At 42.9% G+C, this 25333-nt stretch overlaps 1 protein-coding gene across 1 annotated transcript in view; it reads left to right on the forward strand.

The window, feature by feature from the left end:
* The window catches only part of LRATD2 (LRAT domain containing 2), a 112429-nt gene that overhangs the window by 21108 nt on the left and 65988 nt on the right, over positions 1 to 25333 (forward strand). The window contains exon 3 of the transcript XR_004315262.1: positions 3467 to 3575. The gene's annotated coding sequence lies outside the window, so the exon portion shown is untranslated. The remainder of the gene's footprint in view (positions 1 to 3466; positions 3576 to 25333) is intronic.

The raw sequence follows: 25333 nt of genomic DNA on the forward strand, positions 1-25333 counted from the left end.
CTCTTTTATACTCATTCAGGTTGTTGGGTGAATTCAAATTGTTGTTGTAAGACTGAGGTCCCTGTTTTGTTGCTGGCTAATGACCAGCAATTCATCTCAGCTCCTAGAAGTCACCCTTGGGTCAAAACTATGACCTGGAAACGTACTTCCTTAAAGCCAGAGAGAAGAATCTCTCTCCAGTCCATTAATAGATTATTAATATTATATATTATTATATATAATATTATAATTTATATAATATTAATTAATTAATATTAATATTATATAACCTAATCATAGGAGAGAATATTCAGTGGTAGTCACAGGACCTGATCATGGAGACGAGATTATATAGTGTATATATATACTAAGGGGGTGGGATTCTTGGGGGCCATCTTATAATTCTGCCTACCATAGGCTTAACTGTGGGTTTTTAAGCATTTGGCTATAAGAAACATCATTTTCAGCTTTATTTCTTTTGTGTACACTATTTCATATAAATTAGTCTAATGTAATCTTTACAGCAACTCTCTGAAATATGCAGAGGTGGTGTTCCTAAACCCATTTTAGCGATGAGAACCAAAAAACTCAGAGAGATTACATGATTTGCTCATGAACACACAGCTAGTGAGAGGCAAATTAATTCCTCTGACTCCAGGTAGGGCGCCCTCTGCCCTATCCAAGATCTGCCTGCCATGTTAAAGGTCAGTCCTTTGAGTTTTGTTTGGCAATGAGGATGTTAGTACCTGAGGCCTCTTTAAGGGACTTTGTCTCTGGAATGGTTTCCCCAGGGCTCCTGAATCTCCTGCATGTGTACTTGGGGAGAATACCTGAGCACGGAAAATAGTATTAACCAGGAGTTTTGATAAAATGGAGTTTTCAGGGGTGAATTGCAATTTAAATAGCTGAAAAATTCCATTTACTTCCAGCAATGTATTCTGAATGCTCCCTCCGGCCCAGCTCAAAGGGAACAGGCAGTCATCTCCTGCAGAAAGTAAACGGAATTTTTATTTTTCTTTTCTTCGAAGTGCCTTGAAATTGGCAGTCTCAAGGCTGGCGACGGGGCCTCAGTGAAGACATCACCAGATGGAAAAGCAGAAGGTTCTGAAGGTGGTCAGCCATCGACCAAACTCAGTCTCACTTGAATTTGATGGTTTTGCAAGTGGTAGAAGACATTAACCGTTAAAGACCAGCTTCCCAACCTTCCTGTACTTAATCTCTTGGTTCAGTGTATCCAGTCGTTTAAAAGGTAGTGGGTCTTCTTTAGTTCCAATTAATCCTTTTAATAATTCCATGTCTCTGTAGTAGTGCAAAAGGCTGTTTGTGGCCCTCATCAATCAATCCTCCAAATGTCTGAGGGCAGCTGAGATGGGATGTTGGTTCCCTCTCCAGTTTCCCTTTCCCAGGCCCTGCACCGATTCCCCAGCTGCTGTGAGAAGGTGGTTCTCACCTTCTTCAAAGTCCAGCTCCCCTTGCCTCAAAGTGGTAATAACTTGGTGGGTGTTTCATGCTCCAGAGCTCCCTGCGTGATCAGGCTGAGGCTAGATCCAGCTGAAACCACATCCTTGCCTAGCCTCCTCCTCTGCCCACCCTGCTTCTTGTATTTCCTCTCCCCTGAGATCCCTCCCCAGTCAGTGAATCATGTGTACCCAAATCACTGTCTCAGGTGCTTCTTCAATGAGAGTGACCTATGACAAATAGTAAACAAGTTCTGCTGTACCATTCCTCTAAGTTAAAAAAGAAAAAAATGTATCTTTGCTATAAAGAAACATCCATTTGAATAATATGGAGGTCATTGACCTCTCGACTTCAGTTATCTGGAATATGGCCACGAATATAGAAAAGGCTTAAGTGTAACCAGTCTAGATATTATAAAATGAAAGGCAGTTGTACTTTCATCATTAAAAAAAAATGCAGGTTTTGATACCTGACAGATACATAAATGAATGACCCCTCTCGCACATGCTGGGTAAGTGAACCTGAGTAAGGCAGTAACCTCTCCAGCTCTGGGCTTCCTGTCTGTAATACGAATCTCACTCCACACTCTCAGTGTTTCTGGGTAAACAAATGGTACAATACATTAAATAGGTTAATACCATCAGGGCTTCAAAACCCAGAGCTTTCTTTATTATCAAATTCATCGTGTGACGCGCGTAGCATGCTATTTCAGTCTGGTTACAGGCCAATTTCTCTTTCAAGGCTGAGCCTGACAGTAGATCCTTTTTCATACAAAAAACAAACCAAAACTAACCTGCAAGTAAAACAGAAATGAACTTTAATGTTGTCTCTCACCACGATGAGTCGCACTTGAACAGGATGAGGATGGATTGCTAAACCAGCGGAGAATGCGGGTTACAGTTTTCCAGGTGTGGTGATGTCGGCATGAACAGCAAAGAGGGAGCGGACGTTGTCCTGGGCTCCTGGAATTCTACTGAACCCAAGAAGCTGGGTCACCCTCATCCAAACAAAGGACAAGCAGCAGATGGGGGAGGTTGCTTATGTCTGCACTGGTTAAATCTGGGGTACATTTCCTCTATGGATGCTTGTCTTATTCTCTGTAATTTGATGGAAGTTTTAAATCTTTAAAAAAGAAAAGTAAAATAAGAGTAAAGGTAATAAAGGACTAAATTAGAATGACTAAATCCGCTTTGTAAAATGAACTACACATGGTGTAATTTACACTGTTCCTTAACTCAAATGCATGTGAACACATCTTTGCATGCATGTGGATTTATATAGATCTCTCTCTGTACATCTTTTCACACAGCATATATAATCCTACATGATTTAATATGTATATATACTCACACATACGATTTTAACTGAATCTTGCATCAAGTCTGTCCTGGGTCAGTGAATGACGAATTGCTTTGTTCCTGTTTCCTCTGCAGATGTCTTACTTCTCAGATTTCAGATTAGCTTCATGGCTGCAGCTCTTTGATGGGTTTAAGAAAAGTTGTTAACTTGCACCTTGTCTAGTTTCTTTCTTGTTGTAAAGGTGGGAGCAGGGTTCGTTCCAGCTTTCTATGTCTGTGAGCTGAAACCAGAAGTCTTTGCATTAAAGTCGTGAATCCAAAAATGTGCCCTGGTTTAGAAAGTATTCTTCCTTTGTCTAAAGCCATTGTTGTTGTTTCATTCCCTTCCCCTGGGTTTCTAGTGCTGTTGAACGTCTGTTCTGCTCTTCATCAGTCGTTTGTAGCTCCCGCCGAGTCAGCGTGGTCCTGGATCTGCTCTTGGGAGCCCTGTGAGGGGAGACTGGACAGGGAGGAAGATGTGCTGGGGTGATTTGGGGAAGCAAGAGAATTGATGTAGGTGGTTCCTAGTTCCAATCACCAGCTTTTTCCTTAGGCTTTGTTTATCTCTGGGGCTCAAATCTCTACAATCTTCCCTGTCATTCCTCCAGGGCCCAGCCTGTCCACTCCAGGATCACACATTTTAACTAGTAACTAGATCACACATTTAACACTCTCAATTTTTCTACCAACAGAGTCTCAAGCCAGAAGAGCTTCAGAATTGGACCCTGACCTCCTGTCAGGGGAAGGCAGAGTGAAGAAGGCAGGATCAGTCAGGGCCCTGGGACAAGACATGGTCTTCAGGTGAGTCACATTCGAGGAGAGTCTAATCATGAGGTTATAATGTTGTGAGTGCCTATGAGGAAACCCTGGTGGAAGAAGCAGGGTCAGGGTGATGAAGAGCCAGATTCCTTTTTCACCCAGAGGTCTGGATACGAGGGACAGAATGGTACGTGGAGCAGATACAGAGGGGGCCTGGCATGGATGGAGAAAGCCGTGTGACCTGAGCCAGACCCATGGCGAAGGGAGGTGGCATTCGAGGTGTAACTAAGAAGAAACACCCCACCTCTCCTCCCTCTCTCTTCTGCTGGTATTTATAAATGGCCAAAGCCAACCAGAAGCCAAGTGGCAAGGGAGCTCATTGATACATTTGTCCAGGTCAGTCTCCTGGGGTGGAGAGAAGGTGCAGAGGGAATCTGGGAATGTCAATGGAATACATCCAGCACAGAGGCCATGGGGACCCATAGCTCAGGACACATTCATGTGGCTATTTAAGATTTCTTGAGTTAAGTGCAAAAACACTGGATAATCCAATCACTCTGATAAGTCAGTCACTACTTTGAGTCACCGGTGTAAGGGGTTTACTATTACCTTCAAAAAATTTAAAGCAGAGAGTGATTATTTGCCCTAAATCATATAGCTAGAAAGACTGATGAGAAAAAGTTTATAAAACTCCGAAGTCCTTGCTTGTGACCACTTATAACCACCAGACTCTTCTCCCTCAACATTCTAAGGAGCCTTAGTGACCTTGTCCCTGCCTTTCCTCCTCTCCAAAAGTAGACTGAATCACAGTTCACAGCATTAAGAAACCGGACCTAGGCACTAATAGGCAGGACCAGACCCGGTAAGGCCAGGACCTGAAATGCTGGCAGGTGAGCAGGGCATGTGGTGGGCAGACAGAGCCAGGGAATCAGGAACAAGGAACCAGCAGAAAGGAACAGAGAGACCAGATGTAGAAATTTCACCTCCAGCCTGGAGGGCAGCCCAAGGGGAAGAGAGATAAGAAACGCAAAGGTCATAGGCCAGGTTGGCACAGCTCCTTAAGAAATGGGTGAAAGATGAGAGTGACTTTGCAACAAAAGCAGCTAATATTTGTACAGTGCTTTAGTGGTTAAATTCCCCAATATTTTACTAAGTGATATTTTACTAGACAGTGGGCTTCCTGAAGGCAGTGCCTTTTCATTTTAGTATCCCCACCACCAAGCAAGGTGCCTGGCACCTAGTAGCCAATATCAGCAAATGTTTGTTAAAGAAATAATTGGAAATAGGGTAAAAAAATGGAACTTTGAGGGGTTTGGGAACCAGTAGCATCAGGTACATAATTCTGGTTCTATTGACTGTTGAGTGAGAGTCCTTGGGGGTGATCTAGTCTTTGTGAGCCTTTGTGTGCTCCTACATGAAGTAAAATTAAAAATTCCTACATTTGCAGGGTTGATGGAAAGTTGTACACATACACACACTATACACACACATGCTATACACACATACATTAACATATTATATGTTATATGTATATGTATGTGTACACACACACATACGCACTCAGACACCCTCAACACCACTTTTGCATCTAGCAAGGTAACCATGACAATGACCATGATGATGGAGTAACCTTCCTTGGGAGTTCTTATGGTTTTTTGTTTTTGTTTTTGTTTTTGTTTTTGTTTTGCTACCTCCATTATTTGAACATTATTTGAGCTTATTTCCAGACAGTTCCGTCTAAACAACAAATAGGTCTTAAGCTCCATACCTGAGGAAAGAGCAGATGAGAAATCTATGCAGGTAGCAAGGTGACCTCCATTATGAAATCAACACGATAGTGCCGGCGCACTCTCCCCTACTTGTAAGTGTTATAAAGGAAGGTCTAAAAGCCACGCCACCACGTTCTCCCAGAGGTAAAACTCTTGCTGCAGGGGTTTGCTGAGCCTTCCTAAGCTGGGCTAATGCTGGGCCATGGGCTGGGTGCTTAAATAGTTCACCTCTAGGTTTGTTGCGATTTTCTTTCTTCTTTTAATTTTCCCAGTCAACATTTCTCAGTCTATAAAAGTTAGAATCTTTTTGCCTTCCTTCTTCTCATCATTGGAGGTCCCTGCCTATACTCTCATCACCATCCCTCCCACCCTTCATTCCACCAAAATCTTTCTGTTTAGTGGTAACACCAGTTAAGATGGCATTTAATAGAAAGAACGGTGACTGACTTTCCCTCGCCCTCAGTGCTAGCTGCCTCACTGATACAGGTACCCTCACTGATGGTCTGACAAGGAGGCTGCAGGCAAGAGCTCTCCTTGTGTTCATTGTGTTCCTAGCACGTGCTTGTCATCTGTGCAACCTGGATGGTGGGGGAGGAGAGAGGATGCTAAAATCAAGGGCCATGAAATGTAGGACAAATAGCAGCTTTCCTTCAAGGAGTTAGCCAAGCATTTTAAAAAATGTTTTTATAAAATGCATCAGCTGACAAATGTACTTGGTCCATGTGCCTTATGGTGATCCATATTAACACGAATCACAGCCATGAATCCAAGGTGGACTTTAAGCAAACTCACCTGAAATGCTCAGCATCAGTGGACATTGCTTTCTGTTGCAAGAGAATGCACAGGGGAGTGCTCTGTTGAGAATTTCCCATAAAGCACCATTCAGTAACATTCACCCGAGTGATCTTGTTTCCCCTGCTCCTGCACTCTTTGGAGGAGCAACCACTCTGGATTCATTGAGCCTCTGGTTCATCCTGATGTTCTGAGGGGGATGGAGAAGGAGGTACCCTTCCACTTCCATGAGGACAGTGCTTGCAGTCTGGAGTTCATCGGTCTCTGCAAAGTTCTATGGATAATAATGTCCATGAACCTCCTGATATTTATGCAAAATTTGTATCTGTCTCTTCTGTGGGCTTCTTTTTTTTAATTTTTTATTGAGTTATAGTCATTTTACAATGTTGTGTCAAATTCCAGTGTAGAGCACAATTTTTCAGTTATACATGAACATACATATATTCATTGTCACTTTTTTTTTTGCTGTGAGCTACCACAAGTTCTTGTATATATTTCCCCATGCTATACTATATAATCTTGTTTATCTATTCTACATTTTGAAATCCCAGTCTGTCCCTTCCCACCCCCCTGTGGGCTTCTTTTTCTGAAAAAATTTCCATAACTTTCAGATTCCCTTGATTGTAGGCATCCTGAAAAATTTTTATAGCCACTAACCTAGTGAGTTAGTTGAAACATTCTATAAATTTTACACAGTATATTTTGTGCAAAATTCAGAAAGAAAATTAAAAAAAAAACAACCTTCCCTTTCTCCTTGGCTTATGAAATTCTCACTCCTTGCCCAGAGGCTGATGAAAGAATTGTGTTCATAGGCAGTGTGACACAGCAAAGTAGTGGTAGGGGAGGCTGTATTGTGCAAGACTCCAATACCGCTCAGCTTTCTGAATCTGTGTGATCTCCACAAGACTAGCTGTGAAGAGGTCAAAGAAGAATGCCTCCCCTCTACCCCTGCCACACAGATACAGCGGGAAGGGACATGTTGATTTCACAGAAAGTCTGATGGCTTCCATATACTCCAGCAGGTACACTCACAGATATTTCCCAAGTGTGCCAAACCAGAAAGTGAGTCTTTTAAACAATGATCCGTTAGCAAAGTTCTATCTGTGTCCTCCATGTGAATTTTGACCAGCCCCTTACTGCCCCAACCTGTTTTCTCACCTGTTCAGTCCAGGTGAGTCTACTTACTTAACCCACCTTTAAAGGATTTAATAGTTAGAGTTGTTAGATCACTAAGGAAGAAATGAAGTGTGAAAGGGCATAGAAAACTAGGTAGGCTAGTCTTAATGGGAAGAATCTAATTGTTCTGAAAGGGCAACTGTGATGAAAATAACAGGGCAGACAGCTTCCAGGTAGAAGACGTTAATGGGTAGGGTGGTAAGGGACTTGTTAAAGGTGAGTTTGGAAACCAGAGTCAAAATATTTTGTATGCATTTGCACATACAAACTTACATACTTCTATAAGAGCTTGAAGATTATTATGTGGGGCTGATATGCAAGGAGGCCAAATAGTTGTATCGATTTGGACCAGACATCAGTTCAGTGATTATTGTGAAAAACCTTATGGACTTTTATATTTTGTTGTTAGCTTTCTGGACACCAGCCTGACCGCTCAAGAGCCTGAGGTCCCCCCAAAACAAATCCCTGTGGTCTAAACCCGCTGGGTAACCACTCTTCTCCGTTAACCCTGTCAGAATGTGATGCCTTCATGTGTCATTAACTTGTATGGGCAACATATAGATCTTTGCTAATAATACTAGTAACAAGGATGTACTCTGCTTGGTACTGCTTTATGTTGTTACAGTCACTCCTCACAAATACTCTGCAAAATAAATGTAATGGACTTGTTGGAAATAGGCTGGATCTGGTCAGTAAGTCAGGAAGTAGCTTTACTTTTCTCCTTGCCACCTTCAAACTCACTGATGTATTTGCTTTCTCCTTCCCCTGATGGCGTATCAGGGAGACTCTGTGGCTTCCTGGTCATTTTCAAGTATTAAAACACACAGTCTAATCTAAAACAAATTTTAATTTCACATCCAGTTTAAAGCTTCTCTCCTCTTGCCTTGCTCAGGTGTGTCCAGGTGGTTGGGTAAATGTATAGGGCACTTGGTCTATACTTTCATTCTCCTTGTTCAGTCTCTTACCTGATTCACCTGACTGCTGATGGATTTTCCAAGGTTAGGGTAGTGGGAAGGAGGAGAGATCAGGTTGCAGACGCTGCTTGTGCTGCTCTCTTGGCTTCTGGAGTCACTCCAGATGGTAGGATCCAAATGTTGGCTCTTCCAGGTTGCACCTTTCATGCGGGTTCCTCAGAGGTGCTGACTTGGCAATGTGCTAGATCAATCTCTTACGACTTCTCTCAGCTCCTGCCCCTTGTGGTACCCTAGTCCCCTTGAGCAGATGAGTTAAGCTGGTTGCCTTCTATCATATTCACCTGGGCCCGGTAAAATGTACACACACTTGCTCTGCCATCATGGGCAGCTCTGACGAGCTTCACCCTTGGTCTTCTCCAGTAGGCACTAGTCTCTCCGTTCCCAATGCCAGGGGAACATATTTTAATATTCCTCCAGAACTCCACTGTTCTCTACCTCAGGGGAAGCTTGGAACCAGTCTTTGCATCTGCATCCCAGCAAGCATCCAGCCTGGGAGTGAGAGGCCAGTCTGCCCTCTTGCAACAGATCTTCCCTCCAAGACTGATCATCCTACACTTCCTCAATCGCCACGGGTGAATGGAAGCAAACCCATCCCCAGTACTACAGGGCTCTTTGAAAGAATCCTCTTCTATCTAAGGAAGCTTCTAGCCTGCCTGTAAGCAAGCTGTTGGGAGTGTTAGATTTGGTCACCAGCTGGCAGTTCTCATGTGAAGGGGTCTAGCTCCTCTCTTTAGATGCATGGCTACTCAGCTTTTTCTCATCTTTGGGGGTCTCAGCCAAAACTCTAAGTTCTATTGAACACTTGTTATAATCCTTTTACCCACAAGGAACTGAATCAAAAAGAGATATATTGCAAAATGCTGGAGATTACTCAAGTTATAAGAGCAAATTTGGATTTAAACCCTGTCCTTCTCCCATGCTAATAGTCTTTCCCATACTCCAAGTGTCCTCTTTAACTAAAGTTGCCTAGGACCAAGAAGAAGGAATTATACCTAATCCCATTTTACAGATGGGTAAATAAAAGCTCAAAAAGTTTAAAAAGACTTGCTCAAGATCACCCCAAGGATTAATCAGGGTCCCAGCAGGAAACAGACAGCTATGCAGAGGAGGCTACTTCAAAGACAACTTAAGAAAAGATTATTTGAAGAGGTGTGTGCAGTATTAGGAAGGTACAAGTATTAGTGCAGTACTCCAGGGCTAGTTAGCAGAAGGGCTGTTACCTGCAGGACTGAAGGGAGGAAAGGAGAGAACTGTGTCCAGAGGGCCACCTTGAGAGGAGCAGAGACCCAGGTTGTAGGAGACAGTCTGTCCTAAGTCATGACTCCATGAGGAAGCTGCCCTGCCTGCTTCTCCTCCCAACCGCCTCTGGGGGCCAAACCCCATAGGAAGCCAGAGGGCACTGGAGCTTGTTGACATTGTCCCTGCAGGCTGGTCTCCTAGAGCAGACAGCCAGGGGATGAAGGGTTGGAAGTGGGTCTGGCCCACCCAGCTAGTCATGGCAAAGCTGGGGTTTGAAACCATGTCTGCCTGCACCAAACCTAGTGCCACACCTTGTTGCTCTGCCTTTATTTCCTTATATGGCTGTGGTATTTGGTATCATAAATGCTCTCAGGGCAGGGACTTTTTCTTACTGTCTTTACAAATGTGGCCATCCCAAGCACACGAAGACATTCAGTAAAATTTGTTGGCTGAATGAATGAATGGATGGAAGGACAGGCTACAGATAAGCTTGAAACACATAGGACAGTATATACAAAGCGAGAGAAATGGTATGTGTTGCAATAATTCCCTGCACACAAGATGACATCTACAAACTTTTGTATACATAAAATTTTATGTTTCCAGTGGGGAAAAATCCCAGGGAAGGACTCTGATTGGCTGGACTTGGACCAATCACTACAGCCTGGGAAGAGGGGCCCTATTATTGGTCCATTTGGGTCACATGTCTCTCCTATGACCAGGAAGGCAGAAGAAAGGAATGATTCATGTGAGCTGGGTAGTCACCTCCATCTCCATTTTCCATTTATTCTTTTTGTGAACAAATGACAACAGGTGATATTCATGAGTAGGCTCTGGGGTGACTAAAAAGAAGACATGTGGGCAGAAGGAAACTGATGTGTATTAAAGATCTACATGTGCTATGTAATATTCCAGGTGTGACACACATGGCTTATTTAGTTCTAACAGCAGTACCATGAACTCAGTATTTTGTTCTCATTTTTTTTAAAAGAATAAACTGAAGCTTGCAGAAATTAAATGATTTGCCCAAGATCAAAGTTAATAAATATGAAAACAAGATTTAAATCTAGATCTTTATAGTTCTAATACCTCTGCTGTTTCCTTTGGCCCTGACATCTTTCAGTGCTGGAGGCACTGAGGATGGAGGAATAATACCCAACTGCAGAATTTCTGTGTGCAAAACAGTCGCTTCTTTACAAAAATGAAGCAGATCCCCATTTATGTACGGGTCACCTGGTCAGAGAAGAATCAAAATCCTGGCATGTATTGCAGGATAAAAACTGTTTTTCATCAGAAAAATCCAAATTGGGGGGCCATTCTACAAAATATCTGACCCGTATTCCTCAAAGCTGTCAAGGTCATTGAAAACAAGGAAAGCCTGAGATACTGTTACAAACCAGAGGAGACTAAAGAGATATGACAGCTAAATACAATGTGCTATTCTGGATTTGGTCTTGGAACAGAAAAAGGGTATTAATGGAGAAACTGGCGACACCCAAATGAAGTCTGGAGTTTAGTTTAAAAAGTGCACCAATATTGGTTTCTTAGTTTTAATAAATGTACCATGATAACGTAAGTTGGTAATGATAGTGGACACTGGGTGAGGGGTACATGGAACTCTCTGTTCCATCTTTACAATCACTCTATCAATTTAAAATGATCCCCAGTTGAAAAGTTTATGAAAACAAAATTGTGTTTTGTTTTTCTTCCCTGAGTAAAAACATGAGCAGTTGCAGAGCCTGGGGTAAGGAGGGGCTTCAGGCGGGACCTTACTACCGACTGCGATGGAGGGTCTCCGGAGCTCCTGACACAGGGGGTTGTGGACTAAATGCTTGTGTCCCCCCCCACCCCCACCCCTAGATTCCTATGTTGAAGTCTTCATCTCTAGTGTGATAGTATTTGGAGGTGTTGACTTTGGGGATTAATTGGATTTAGATAAAGTCATGAAGATGAGGCCCCCCCCCCTTGATGGGACTTGAGTTCTTATGAAAAGAGAAACCAGAGCTTGCTCAGTCTCCAATACGCAAGGGCATGGGAGAAGGCGCCCTTCTGCAAGCCGGGGAGAGTGGTCTCACCAGAACCAAATCTACCACCGTCTTGATCTAGGACTTCCCAGCTTCCAGAACTGGGAGAAATAAATGTCTGTTGTTTAAGCCTGTGGTACAGTGTTATAGTGGACTGAGCTGACTAATACACAGGGGATGCCACACATCGTTATGGGTGGCGAGCTAAAGAAATAAAAGCTAAAATGAGTTTGCAGTAATGTGAGGGAATTGTTAATAGTTAAATTTTGCTCAAACCCCAGATGCCACCCAAGCAAACTTTTCCTCTACAGATGCCCTGCTGACATGCCCTCAGTTCAGACTATGGCATCCCTAAAGCTCACTTACATCTGTGACACATTTGAGTCACCAATCTAGGGTGATACCCCAAACAGTGTTGATAAGAGCAATCCTTGACGAAGTTGTCCCAGCTCCCCCTGGGTGCTTCTCAGCTCCTGTCCATGGCTTCTCTTAGTTCTCTTGGTTTCGAAACACAGCAGACCAGAGAGAGAGACTTACTAATATCTAATGCTGCACCACTTGGATGATTTACTAAAAATGAAGAATGTCCCCTCATTGCAGTCTTCACAGAAGATAAAACTGCACGAGCCACTGAGCATATTACAGCTCCTCACTCCTGCTAACAGTGGCTAATTTTTAACCTGTGTGCTTTCACCAACTATAAGAGATGGGTTTAAAAGAGAAGAGAGTGTGTGTGACTTCACTCTAATTGAGAGGAGAGGTGGGATTCTGAGGGCGTGCCCAACTGGCCCACTCCTCTTTCCAAAGTAGAACAGATTGTCTCACATAAAACTGATAAATACTCAAATTTCAGAGTTGGAAGTAGGGTGACCAACAGTCCTGGTTTGTCCATGACCAGGCAGTTTCTTGGCATGTGAGACGTTCAGAGCTAAAACTGGGACACTTCCAGGCACACTGGGTTGGTTGATCACCCAGATGGAAGGGACCTTAAAGCGATCTTCTCAGACATAAAGATTCCAAAAACACATTCTCTTTTCTGGGGATTCTGACTGGATAAATACCCAGAGGGGTTTGTGCAGGGCACATGTGTTGTCAGGAGGCAATGGGTGTAATTGACAGAGATGGATTTGGGCCGGACCATGGGGATAGAGGAGGCCTATCTGGTAGACTTGACGTCAGAACCCCTGGGTGCAAATAACATCTCGATTGCCTAACAGCTAAGAAAACTGGGATAAATGATTTGTCTCTTCTATTTTGGTTTCTTCATCTACAAAATCATTATGTTATTTGGCACCTCCCTCATGTCTATCTTGAGATTCAGTTCAATAATTCAGGTTCAGTTTTTAATACTCTGCTTACACACAGGATGTGCTAAATAAATATTATCTTTTATTATTGCTGTTGATACTATTAGCAGTCTGGATTCTGACTCCTAGTTCCACTAGTCACCAGTTCCGTGGCCCTGGAAATTGCAGCTTCCTCAACTGCAAATGGAGCTAATGACACTACCTTCCAGAGGGTTTAGGTGGATTTAGTGAGATAAAGCAATCAGCATGTGGATGGTGGAGGAGGCTTTCTCAGTTCCCGAGTGTCCAGGGCTCACGCTTTCTTACCTTATATGTAACTCTGCTAGTGGAGTAGAGAGACAATAGGATTTATAGACCGGGTCTTGATGTTGACTGTGTCATTGCTATGATCTTTATTCAGTGGCTTTTCCTGTAAAGAAAGGCTGTGATTTTTCCTGGAAGGCTGGGAATTGGCTCTGAAGGCAGTTGCCCAGAAGGAGTGTCCGTCGTGTTCTGACAATGGAATCATCATTGGAAGAACCATGTGATCTCTTTAATTATTTATTCTATAACCCACAGGTTAGCTTTGTCTTCGTTCTTCAGTTCTAGTCCCTTTCCAAATACAACCATTCATGCACAATCATTACTGAACAACATGTACACTGAAGATTTTTATTTTAGGGTCAGTGGAGTCAGGGCTGCATAACACTGTCTACAACAAAATCCTTCACATTCTCCTTTGCTGTTCCCTTCTTCTTTTCTTTCCTTTTTTCCCTTCCACCCTCCCCCCTTTCTTAACCTTTTATTTTGCGAGTGCTTCCCTCATTTTTGACGTTCCCTCATTTTTGACGCTCTGTCCTTGCAGTAGAGACTGCTGTGTGTTCCTCAGAGGTGGTTTTCTTTTCTCACGGCCACATAGTTAGACTACATTTCCCAGGTTCCTTTGCAGTTAGGCGTAGCCATGTGACTAAACTTATCCAGTGAGGTATGGAAGTGCTGTGTACCACTTCCTGATAGTCTGACCCATAAAAACCTCCCACGGACGGTCCTCTCACTTACTCCCTCTCCTGGCTTGAAGTCCAGGGGCTGTTGATGGCACTGAAGCCTTCCTCAACCTGGCTCTGTGTCGGGCAGAACTAGCTCTCACTGTAATCCCCAGCCCTAGCCTTGGCTGACAGGATCATCTTATGTGGGCTTACATGAGTGAGAAACTTTGTGTACATCAGAATTAAACTTCATGTGAGTGAGAAATATTTCTCATTGTGTTGAGTCAATGATATTTCAGGGTTTATCAGTGACAATCACTGGCCTAATAAAGCTAACATAGCCATCTCCCTGAGGATTCCTCTCCCACAGTTTCTGATCTTGTGCCTCCACCAAATCTGTGTCCTCTTAACTATAATTAACAATGTAGCTCTCAGGCTGTGGTTTCCATCCTGGCACAATCACAATCAATGCAGTGCTCCACAGAGAAGTGTTCGATTACAAAGAACCACCTTCTTAAAGGGAGATGTAATATTAAATAATATTCATTTTCTGTGGCCTACCATCTTTCATTCAAAACAGAATCACAAGACACCTACTATGTTCTCTGTCCTTCTGCAGACACTAGAGACACAACAATGGAAGCTGCCTGCCACCTTCAGCACCTCTTGGTCTGGTGTTAAAGTAGACAATGAAAGTACAGTTTGAAAGTCATAGGATTTCATGGACATTTGAGGACGGATATCGAATTCAACTTGGACTTGAACCAGGCAAGTCTTCCTAAGGAAAGACCTGACCTGAATCTTAAAGAATGTGTATGAACCAAGCCAAGGGAGGGTATTCTTGCATGAAGAGTTTGAGTAAGAAGGCAGTGAAATGGCATGTTTTTCCTGGAAACTTCATTTTAGGTCAGGCCAGAATGAATGGCATATGACTGGAGTGCTCCTGTTGGGGGTGGAATAAAGCTGGACATTCCAGCTGGGATGGTCTAGATCCTGAAGGTTGGTCATGTTGAAGGTTATCACGCATCTAACACTATCGGTTCTTGTCTGCTTGTTGAGATACCATGTCACATTTTCCTAGTCACTGCATCGGAAGTCATTGCTATTCCTCATACGTGGCTCTTTCTTTTTGCCGAGCACAGTCCCTGAGGTGGAGGACACCTCAAGCTGATGCCAGAGCTTCTCACAGTTTCTCTGAATTGTCACTGTCCTGGGTATTTCTAGGGTCACCCTTGCTATATGTGAATTGGCTGAGGATATTTCTTGAAGGAAAAACCATGGGGCATAGGATACCTCGGTACAGAACACCAAACATCTCCCTTCCATGTGGGCCAAGAGCCTCTTTACCTCCAACCACATCGTAATCATTATTGCTACATGTTGTCCTTTTTACTGATACAGCTCGTTACCATTCATCACGGCTTTTACTTAATGATTTCATTTGCTCTTTCCTGCTGTCCTCTGCAATTTGCAGAAATGGATTCCATGATCTCATCCTATAGTTAAAGGACCCGAGGTCGAGAGAGTTGAGATAATTGGCCTCTCCTCCTTTGTAAGTGGCTGAGCCAGGACTCGAACTGCAATTCAACGTGTATTTTCTAGGCCTGGCTCTCCTTGAGACCAAGCACCACGTCTTCTAAATACTGTCACATTGCTGCGCCTTAGGTATCCACTTAACCTATTTTGCTGTTTAACTTAAAACAGTGATTAAAAACATAGGTTTTGAAATAAAAGCAAACCTGGATTCAGCTCCAGGTTCTTGGTATATTGAGCAAGTCGTTTAACCACTTAAGCAGCAGAGTTTTATTGGGACTATTCATGTTTTTCTCATAGGGCTGTTGCAAGAACCAAATGAGATGATGTAAATGAGGCATTTATCATAGTGCCTGGAACAGAGAATTGCTCAATTTATGCTAAGATCTCATGGTCTCTCTTTTCAATCTTTTCTACTTATAAAAATTTTAAATGTAGGCAGAATAGCATAATGAACCACCACATACCAAACACACAGCTTCAACAATTATCAGCTCATGGCCAATTTTGTTTCATCTCTCTCTATCTTTTTGCCTCCCTTGTATGGTTTTGAAGAAAATCTCAAGCATCTGTAAGTTGTACAGTGTGTATCTTTGAAAGATAAGGATTTAAAGAAATAATAATAGCCACAATGCAATGATCAATTCCTCCTGCAAAAAAAAAAAAAAAAAAAACCAACCAAACCAACCAAACCAACCAACCCCAATAGTTGTCGCACTCAGAATAATAGCTTCCAAAGGTGTTCACATCCTGGTCCCTGAGCCTGGGAATGTGTTACATGGCTGAGGAGAATTCACATTGCATGTGGAATTATGGCTGCTCATTGGCAGACCTTAAAATAGGGGGATTATCCTGGATTATCCAGGAGAGCCCAACGTAATCACCAGGGTCCTTAAAGGGGAAGAGGGAAGCCGAGAGGGAGAACCATAGAGATGGCAGCACAAGAGAGACTCACCCGGATGCTTCTGGTCTTGAGGATGGAGGAAGGGGGCCCTGAACCAAGGGTTACGGGTGACCTGGGAAGGACAAGGGAGCAGATTCTCCCCTAGAGCCTCCAGAAGGAAGGTAGCCCTGCTGATACCTTTGTATTAGCCCAATGAGACCCCTTTCGAATTCCAGAACTACAAGATAATTAATTTGTGTTGTTTTAAGCCACCAAGTAATTTGTTACAGCAGCAATAGGAGACGAATACAGCAAGAATTAATATCATCAACTATTCAGTTAGCTTAGTGTTTGAACTCACCCCTTAGTAGAAGTCATTCTACTTCTCTATTTGGACTAGAAGTCTGAAATACTGTTTTTTGTAAAAGATACTTCAAAGGGCTTAAAGTCTGTATTTGACCAGATATTTCAGTTGAAGTATATTGCTTCTAAAATGAAAGCTTATTCTTGACCAAGGATATTTTATTTATTCATTTGCTCATTTTTTTTTTTATTCATGTGCTCTTTCTTTAGCTATCACATAGCAGCAGGGGCCTACTGTGAGTTATTGATCATGCTAACTCTTGGGAGGGTAGATCTAAGACCCACTCTTTCTCCTTCAAGACAGTGGCAGGAGAGTACAAAGATTAAAAACACACATTCTGGAAACATGCTTTCCGGGTTAATTTCGGCACTGCCTACCATCAGCTGCATGATCTAAGGCAAGTTAACTAACATCTCTGGCCTTCAGTTTTTCCATACACAAAACAGGGTTAATAGTAGTACCTCCCTCATAGGAGTGCTTTAACGATTAAATGAGTTAATGTATGTAGAACCCACAGAACACTGCCTGGAACACATTAAGCATTCTACAAGGTTTTTCGCTTTTTATCATACTTTATCAAAGATTGATGTTCTTGAGCCAGACAGATCTTGCTCAAGTGCCTCAGTTTCTCATCTACCAGATGGGATTAATAACAGGAACCTACTATAGTTAATGAGATAACCGAAGTGTTTGGTTCAGTGCATAGAACACGGTAGATTCTCAAAAGATATAAGTGATTATCATTTTAGTTGTTCATTTGGTTGCTCATTTAAGAAAGTTCTGAGTCAAGGGTGTTATATAAAATATTTATTGAACTAAGAGGAGAAAAGACAAGCAGTGCTCATACATCTCCTCCTTTATTCCACCAGGTCAGTCAACTGTTTTCACTACTGTGCTCTGGAGGAAGGAAGCAGAAGGCCAGGGTTGGGAGGGGGTTTAAAATTATGTTAAGAAGCAGGGTGTGTCACCACACCCCAAGGAAACTCTCCTTAGGAGTACCCCTTCAGGGATCCCCTCCTCTCTACTGTGGGCCGAACTTGTGACTTGCTTCTAACCTGGAGAATGTGGCAAAGGTAATGGATACCACTCTCCTGATCAGTTATGTTGCATGGCAACGAGTGTCCCTCCTCTCTAAGGCCTAGGAAGAGAAGCGTTTCCCGGGAGAATTCTAGGTTAGCTGGAAGGTCCTCATTTGCTCTTACCCCAGTCCTCTTCTGGTGTTCTGGGGTTCTTTAGTGAAGAACTTCAAATATTTCTGCTGTCTGCTGGATTTGACTGGTGGAGCAGATCAGGAAGGGGGTCAGAAGAGAGATGAGTCAACTCTACCCAATTTCATTCCAAGTTTTGGCATAGAATTCCTCTTGGGTAAATTTTTCTCTTGAGTGAGGATGTTAGTCACAGCAGGAAGACTCATTCTGGGGGCTGTAGAGAAGACCTAAGTACTAAGTCAAGTGACCCCAAACTATATCAATAGTAGGAATGAACAGGCAGCCCTTAGCATGGAGATTACAAGGGAGACCTGAAACACCTGCTTTCCTAGGCTTAATTATACCAAAGACAGACTGGGAAGCTGCTTGGATACCAGGGAAACTGAGGCACACACACACACACAGTCAGACCTACACAATCACAGAAGCTTCAATAAATAATCCAAGATTCTTCAGTCAGCAAATCTTTTATTTTTAGCATACATGCAATTTTTATGTCTTACAATTTATGAAAGAGGATAAGGAACAGGCACTATGACCCTTGCATTGTGTAGGGTCTCTAAAGGGCTCTCGAGACCCAGCTCAGGCTACACACCTAACGACACTTGGAGATACTCACTTTCCATGGCTCTCCGAGATGCCTCCCAGTTCTGACAACGGCAGAGGTGCAGATGAAGACTCAGTTCCTGCACAGCTGTCTGTTGTTGATCTCCTTTTGGCTTCCTCTAGTTCTCTAGGGATACACAGACTTGTGAATACTTTGAGCTGGAGGAATCTTAAAGAACTTCTGGGTCATCTCCATCATTTGGCGGAGGAAGTAAATGGGCCCCAGAGGAGTTAAGTGATGAGTTCAAAGTCACATGACCACTGTGGTGCTGGGACAGGACGAGCAAGCAGCCTTAGCCCCACCCTCTTTCCAGCTCTCTGTGTCTAGCTCTTCCCTATTGTCTTTCTGCACATGCTGGAGGAAAGAGGTGGGTGAACGTTCAGGGAATGCAAACTCATGCTAATGTTTGAATATTAAAATTTAATATTGCAATTTTAGCCTAAAACAAAAGCAAATTATAAAGGTACATCTGCTGCAAAAAAAAATTAAATAATGCATTTCTGGCCCCAGCACACTTGAATCTGAATAGTTTGGCTTGTGGATTTATTCCGGGTAGCAGAGCTGGCACGGGCAGCCTGGGTGGAAGGACAGCAGGGCTTTGTGGGGCCCCTGTCCTACTGGGCATTTCTTCCCTTTCCCCTATTCCACTCCTCAAAGCTTTCTGTGTCCGTACAGAGGCCCCAGACTTCCCTGTATTCTTAGGGGCACCCTTTCGCCATCAAAGCTGATGTTTCATGTGCTCACTGGGTGACCACTTGTATTTGTTTGCTATGGCTGCCATAACAAAGTGTCACAGACTGGGTGGCTTAAACAACAGAAATTTATCATCTCATAGTTCAGGAACCTGGAACTCCAAAATCAAGGTGTTGCAGGGTTGGTTCCTTGTTAGGGCTGTGAAGGAGGGATCTATTCTAGGTCTCTCTCCTTAACTTGTGGATGGCCTTCTTGATGTTCACATGGCATTCTCCCTCTGTCTTCACAAGGTCTTCCCTCTGTACTTATCTGTGCAGATTTTCTAGTCTGCCATACAGACACCAGTCATGTTGGGTTAGAGCTCACCAGAATGGCCTTATTTTGGCCTGATTACCTCTGTAAAGACGCTATCTCCAGATAAGGTTACGTTCAGAAGTACTGAGAAGTTAGAACTTCAACGTTTGAGTTTGTTGGGAGACAAGATTCAAACCGTAACACCAACCAAACTGGTAGACCACATGCTGTGAGTTGGCCACAAAGCAGGACAAGGTTCTCACAGCTCTCAGTGCCTTTCTCAGCCCCACCGTTTTCTCTCTGCAAGAACACGGACAGGTCACTGCATCTTTCCTAGCCTCTACTCCTGCGGTTCAAAATTAGTGGAAATCACACCTCCTTCTCAGAGCTGCGATAAAAAACAGGGTAGTCCTAGGACAACATGTGATACATCAAACACAATTAAACATGATTGTTTATGTTCCTCCCTTTGTCCACATCAAGAAACTATTCACAGATAAGAACTTAGTCCAATCATTGAAAGAGAATCTGAGCAAAACACACGCACATATCTGCCCTTGGGAACTTTTGTTCCAACAAAACCTCATGTATGAAAACAAATAAAACCAATATGTAAAACAGAAAGGGGAGTGGTAGAAGCAAGGGTAGGACCACCCAGGTCGCTCCCTCTCCTTTCCAATATTTATGCATTCACCCAGAACACTCAGGCATCATTCCTTACATTGTTACTATAATTGTGCTGGCCAACTGCTTGGGTAGTTTTATTTTATATTAAAAAAATAACAACAGCATGTGTATATAAATACATATGTATATACATATCTTACAAAGTTGGAAATATTATTACATACTTTTTTCAGTAAAAATCTGTGGTTGTCTTTTTTTTTTTTTGTAAAAAGTAGGGTTATATAATGAGTGCCATTTGATAAATCTTTACATCTCTCATATTAACAATGCACCTTGAACATCTTTCCTTGTTAATACATATTCTGTATGTCATTTTAAATGGCTAACTAGTTTATTGTTGTATGAATGAACCATAATTCATTTAACTATTCATTATTGATGGGCATTTAACTTCTAGCCAGCTTTGAATTATTATATTATTATTAGAAACCCATGCTTGGATGAGATCCTTAATCTTTCTACATCTCCCTGCTCTTTGCACTGATAGGATTATTAATCTTTGGATATATAGACCCAAACTGAATAGCTGAGTTGGTAGGAGACGAAATGGACAAGCTCTTCACGGAGCTATATTCACAATATTTTAAAAAATCCTATGCAAGGATTTGTAAATTTATCTGGAGAGACTAATTATGCCCCATGCCTCAAATGAACTTGTTACCAAGCCTTTGCTGAAAACATTCTTCTGCACGACATTCCAAAAGAGTGGGCTGAGAAAGCATAGTAATTAGACATCAGAGTGAGGTGCACATGAGTGACAGAGGAATCTGGAGCGGGTTTTTGAAGGGAAGGAAAAGTGGCTGAGGCAGCACACGGTGAGTGAAGACTGAAAGGGCAGCAGACCTTCGCCATAATTCAGCATAAAGGGGGCTCTCAGGCAGACAGTACTGCATAAAATAAAAAAAATATTGCCTTAAGTGGGGAGCTACTTTATGACTTTTGGTGCTTTTGTTTTTATAGAGCTTTGTGGAAAGGGGCTGGGAGACACCTAGCCAGGATTTGGGTCCTGGAGTTATAACTGATTTTGTTGTGCAAATTTAAGCAAGTCTGTTTCTATCATTGCCTGAGCTTTCTAAATCTCTAAAATAAGGATGCTGGGTTAGAAAATGAATAAGGTCCTTCATAGATTCCATTAAAAAAAAATTCTGGGTCTTCTAAGATTTCACAGATAGAAAGCCAACGCCTTAATGGATAGAGAATCACACAGAGGCCAGGAGGTTAAAAGTGCAGAAGTCAGGGCTTCACCAAACTTTATTAAGCATCCGCTCCCACCTCAGCTATAATCCTGTCACTCCTGCCCTCCCTTCTGGGTCCTGTCAATTTACTATTCAGATCAACTGACTAATTTTGTCTGAAAAGGGAATGGAAAATCTCCGTGTCATCGGATACACTTTCAATTTGATGGATGAGGCTTACGTTCCAAAGAGAATGTTAGGCAGGAAAATCCGGCTCTTTCAAACTAATTACTGCATATCTGATTTATTTCCTTCCTTAATGCTGTTTATTTTGTTTTTATTCATAATATAAAATTGCTCCCTGAGTTGGGAGATTAATGGCTTTTTTCTCCTTTGGCAACAGATCATTTGTGGATCCAGATTATAAATAGGAGGTTAGAATCCATGACTCATTGTTTTCTCCTTTTCCATACAGGATGTCCTCTGAGATTAACTGTGGTTTTTTTTCTTTTTTTTCTTTTTCTTTTTTTTTTTTTTTTAGTAACAGACATTAACATCTAATTATTTGCAGACTGCTATGTTGGAAGGTTTTGTTTTTAGGCAAATGTAATGGTTTTCTTTTGTGCCATCCTCCTGGAAAAGTTCATATTTTGATACACTAGAATTTTTAACGTTATGGAGCCATGGCTGGATGGATCACATTTTTGCTTGATTGGTTCATTCATTCCTGTAACAAATGTGCATCTATTGTATGCTTACTCTGTATAGGGAAGTGGACATTTTGTGTCGTGGATGCAGTGAGGCTCTGGTCCTGAGGCTGGAAGGAAAGAATATATATAGAGAGAATTGCTTCTCAGGTCGACTTGCTGTGTGCTTGGAATTTATTCGTTGGTTTATTATGTACTCCTCACTGTGTTACTGTCATTTAGGTTCTTGTCTTGTCGCAGAAAGAATTCAGAGATGAGACACGGAGGTTAAGAAAGTAAACTGGGGATTTATTAAGGGATAGATAGTTCACTCTCAAGGGGAGAGCAGGCAGACTCAGGTAAGCAGCTGTCCTGAGTTTCTTTGGCAAGTTGGTTACATAGAGTGTAAAAATGAGTGGGCAGAATATTCATTGTGGAGGGAAGGGTTTGGGATCATAGTCCCTGATTTTCATCCTAACTCCGCCTTCCTGAAGGGAGGGAAGATTTTTGTCCTTATTTACTCCGGATCAGAAGTGTCATGACATTGGTGTATGATGGGTACTTCTAATCGGCAAGGCTGGTTTTACTGAAATGAGGGCATAATGAGCAAAAGGTTACATCTGGACACTGGAGATTCCTGCCTTTTCCCACCTTTCTTTGTCCGCCTCCAGGCCACTTGTCACCCCCCAAATGTGTGATTTCTTATCAGTCCTGAGGTTCTTACTTTTCTCTGTCTGCCCAAGGACTCCCGTAATTCAATACATGATGTATGGTCTCCTGCCATTTGGCCCATGCCCCCTTTCTCTGCTCATATCTGGCTAGTTTTCTGCTCTTACAACTGGTCCATCAAGCATCTTCTGCCTTCTCAGGTCCTGTTGGGGTTTTATACAAGTACAGTGCATTTGGCATACATGGATGCATGCATTCATTCAGCAAAAACAGTAACAACAAAACACAGTCCCCTTCTAGGTGTCACTCTCCAACTACTCTGTGAGATGTGGATGGAGAAAGGAAAACAATTATGAAGGACTTTGAATGATAAGCTTAAGGAACTTTGACTTAATTTAGTATCTTTTTTTTTTCCTTTTATGTATGTTTTCTGATGCTTCCTCGCTGTTTGATTGGGACAAGTTACTTAACCTCTCTGTGCCCCTGATGCCTCACACGTTAAATGGTGTATCCACCAATGTCTAGTCAAGAAAATAGAAGGCACTACAGGTAATTCCAGCAGAGAGGGATTTAATGCAGGGAGTTAGTTACAATCTTTCGTAAGAGGGAAAGGAGTAAAAGGGAGAAGAGGGTGAATGGGAAGTGACCTGCCTTCGGCAGGAGCCCAGCCTGCACCAGCTGCTGACCTGCAGGAGGCGCTATTGCGGCTACTGATCAGGAGGTCCAGGTAGCCATGCAGATCAGAAGCTACACTCCCACTAATGCTGCTACCACTTGGAGTAGCAAAGGGAAAAAGTCAAAATGATGCAAGAACAGGGGGAGAGGGTATAGCTCAGGTGGTAGAGCACATGCTTAGAATGCAAGGGACTCTGGGTTCAATCCCCAGGACCCCTGTTAAAAATAAATAAACCTAATTACCCCCCCCCTCAAAAAATACCCAATGTAAGAACAAACTTCTCCCCTCCTCCAGCTTTCCAGCCCTCCTCAGTGTCTCCCACTGGCACAGAAACTAACCCGGAGGCAGCTGACCAGTGAGCCTGGGAACTGTAGTTTGTAGGCTTCTTCATGCCCCCACAGTATAAAGCAGGACATAGGAGGGCAGGGGTGGAGCTGACAGCTACCAGACAAGTAACCAGCACAAACGGGGACAATAATGGAACCTACCTTACATGGTTGCTGTGAGCTTTATTGACTGAAAGTATGCAAAGCCCTTTAGAACAATGCCTGATACACAGGAAGCAGTTGCTCTGAGTGATTATTACTATCAACTAGTGACTCAAAGGAACCAGGGACGGCATGTAAACAGAGTAGTTACAGAATCAGATTTATAATTGAGAAAGCTCAGCTGGGGGCCATGGAAGAGTATGACCTAATGGGTCACACAAGAAGCAGGGACTATGGAGGGGGTGGTTGGAAGATCTTGGCAATAACAGAGATGCAGAAGAGGGAATTAGTTATATGGTTGTTTAGGCAATAGAATTGTCTAGACTTAGTGATTGATAGGAGGATGCAGGAGGAGGACAGTTCCAAGATGCTTCCAAACCTTGAATGTGGGTGATTGTATAGAGGTGGGTGTTCTCATTACCCCACATTATGGCATCAGGACAGGGATGGAGTGTGTCCCACTGACCATGGACTCCCTACACCTAGGATAGTGCATGGTAGTCTGTGTGTGTGCCTGATTATTATCTACCAAATGAATGAAACAATGAATAAATTGTCTAATTCCTTCACTTTTTTAAAGAAAAATATCAAAATATGGAGACAAAAGGTCAGTTTCTCAGAGTTCTATAATTAATAAGGAGCAAAGGCACACACCTGAGTTTTTTTTACGTCCAGTGTAACTTGTGGTGACCCACTGACGCCACACAAGCAACATAACACCACAGACACACACAATCATTGGTCTTTGTGCCGACTGTGATCCTGGAATAGATTCCTACTTTTTAAGAGAGAAATTAAGACAGCATGTCACCCAGGCAGGTTATATTCATACAAATAACCACGATGGCATGATGGCTGCTAACATGTGCACAGGACATTTTTCAGAGAAGAAATGGAGATCAGCTCCATTAATTAAACAAGCATGTGTTTATCACCTGGACAGTTTCTGTGCTAGGAGCTGGGATGTGCCTTCAAATAAGATGCATCCTTTCCCTCGAGGAACGTGTTCTGAGGACAGCAGCTTCAGAAACGTAGGTTTCAGGAGCTTCTCTAGATTTGAAGAAGTGGAATTCTCCAGCCCCATCTCACAGCAGGCATTGCCACTTCTGGGATTTCTTTACAAACAGAACAGACCAGAGTCAGAGTGCATGCGAGGCCAGCCTGGGCACCAGGAGCTCTCTACACCTCCTAAAGTGAGGTCTGTGGGTGTCCTGTGTTGCTGTCATCTAGGATGCTTGCTGGAAGTACAGGTCCTTGGGCTCCAGCCCAGACCTACTCAATCAGCATCTTGCGGGGTAGGGGCTTCCCCCAAGGATGTGACTGCGAAATTCTTCCTCTGGCCTCATCAAGCCAGGACCTTCAGCTGTTAGCCTGCCACTGATTTGACCCTTCCCTGAAAAGCAAAAGCAGCCTCTCTCCCTCTTTAATCCGTTTTCCTGCCTCTGGGCCCTCCTCATGTGCTGTGCGTGTCTGTCTGTTTGCATGTCTTCCCACAGGCCTCTCTCCGCTTTGTGATGACACTTTTTGACGAGTCTCGCTGTCTAACGCAGTTCCCCAAGTCCCCTAGGTGCGTGGACCTGCGTTCAAGTCC

Source organism: Camelus ferus, chromosome 25, assembly GCF_009834535.1.
Source record: "Camelus ferus isolate YT-003-E chromosome 25, BCGSAC_Cfer_1.0, whole genome shotgun sequence".
Classification (NCBI taxonomy): domain Eukaryota; kingdom Metazoa; phylum Chordata; class Mammalia; order Artiodactyla; family Camelidae; genus Camelus; species Camelus ferus.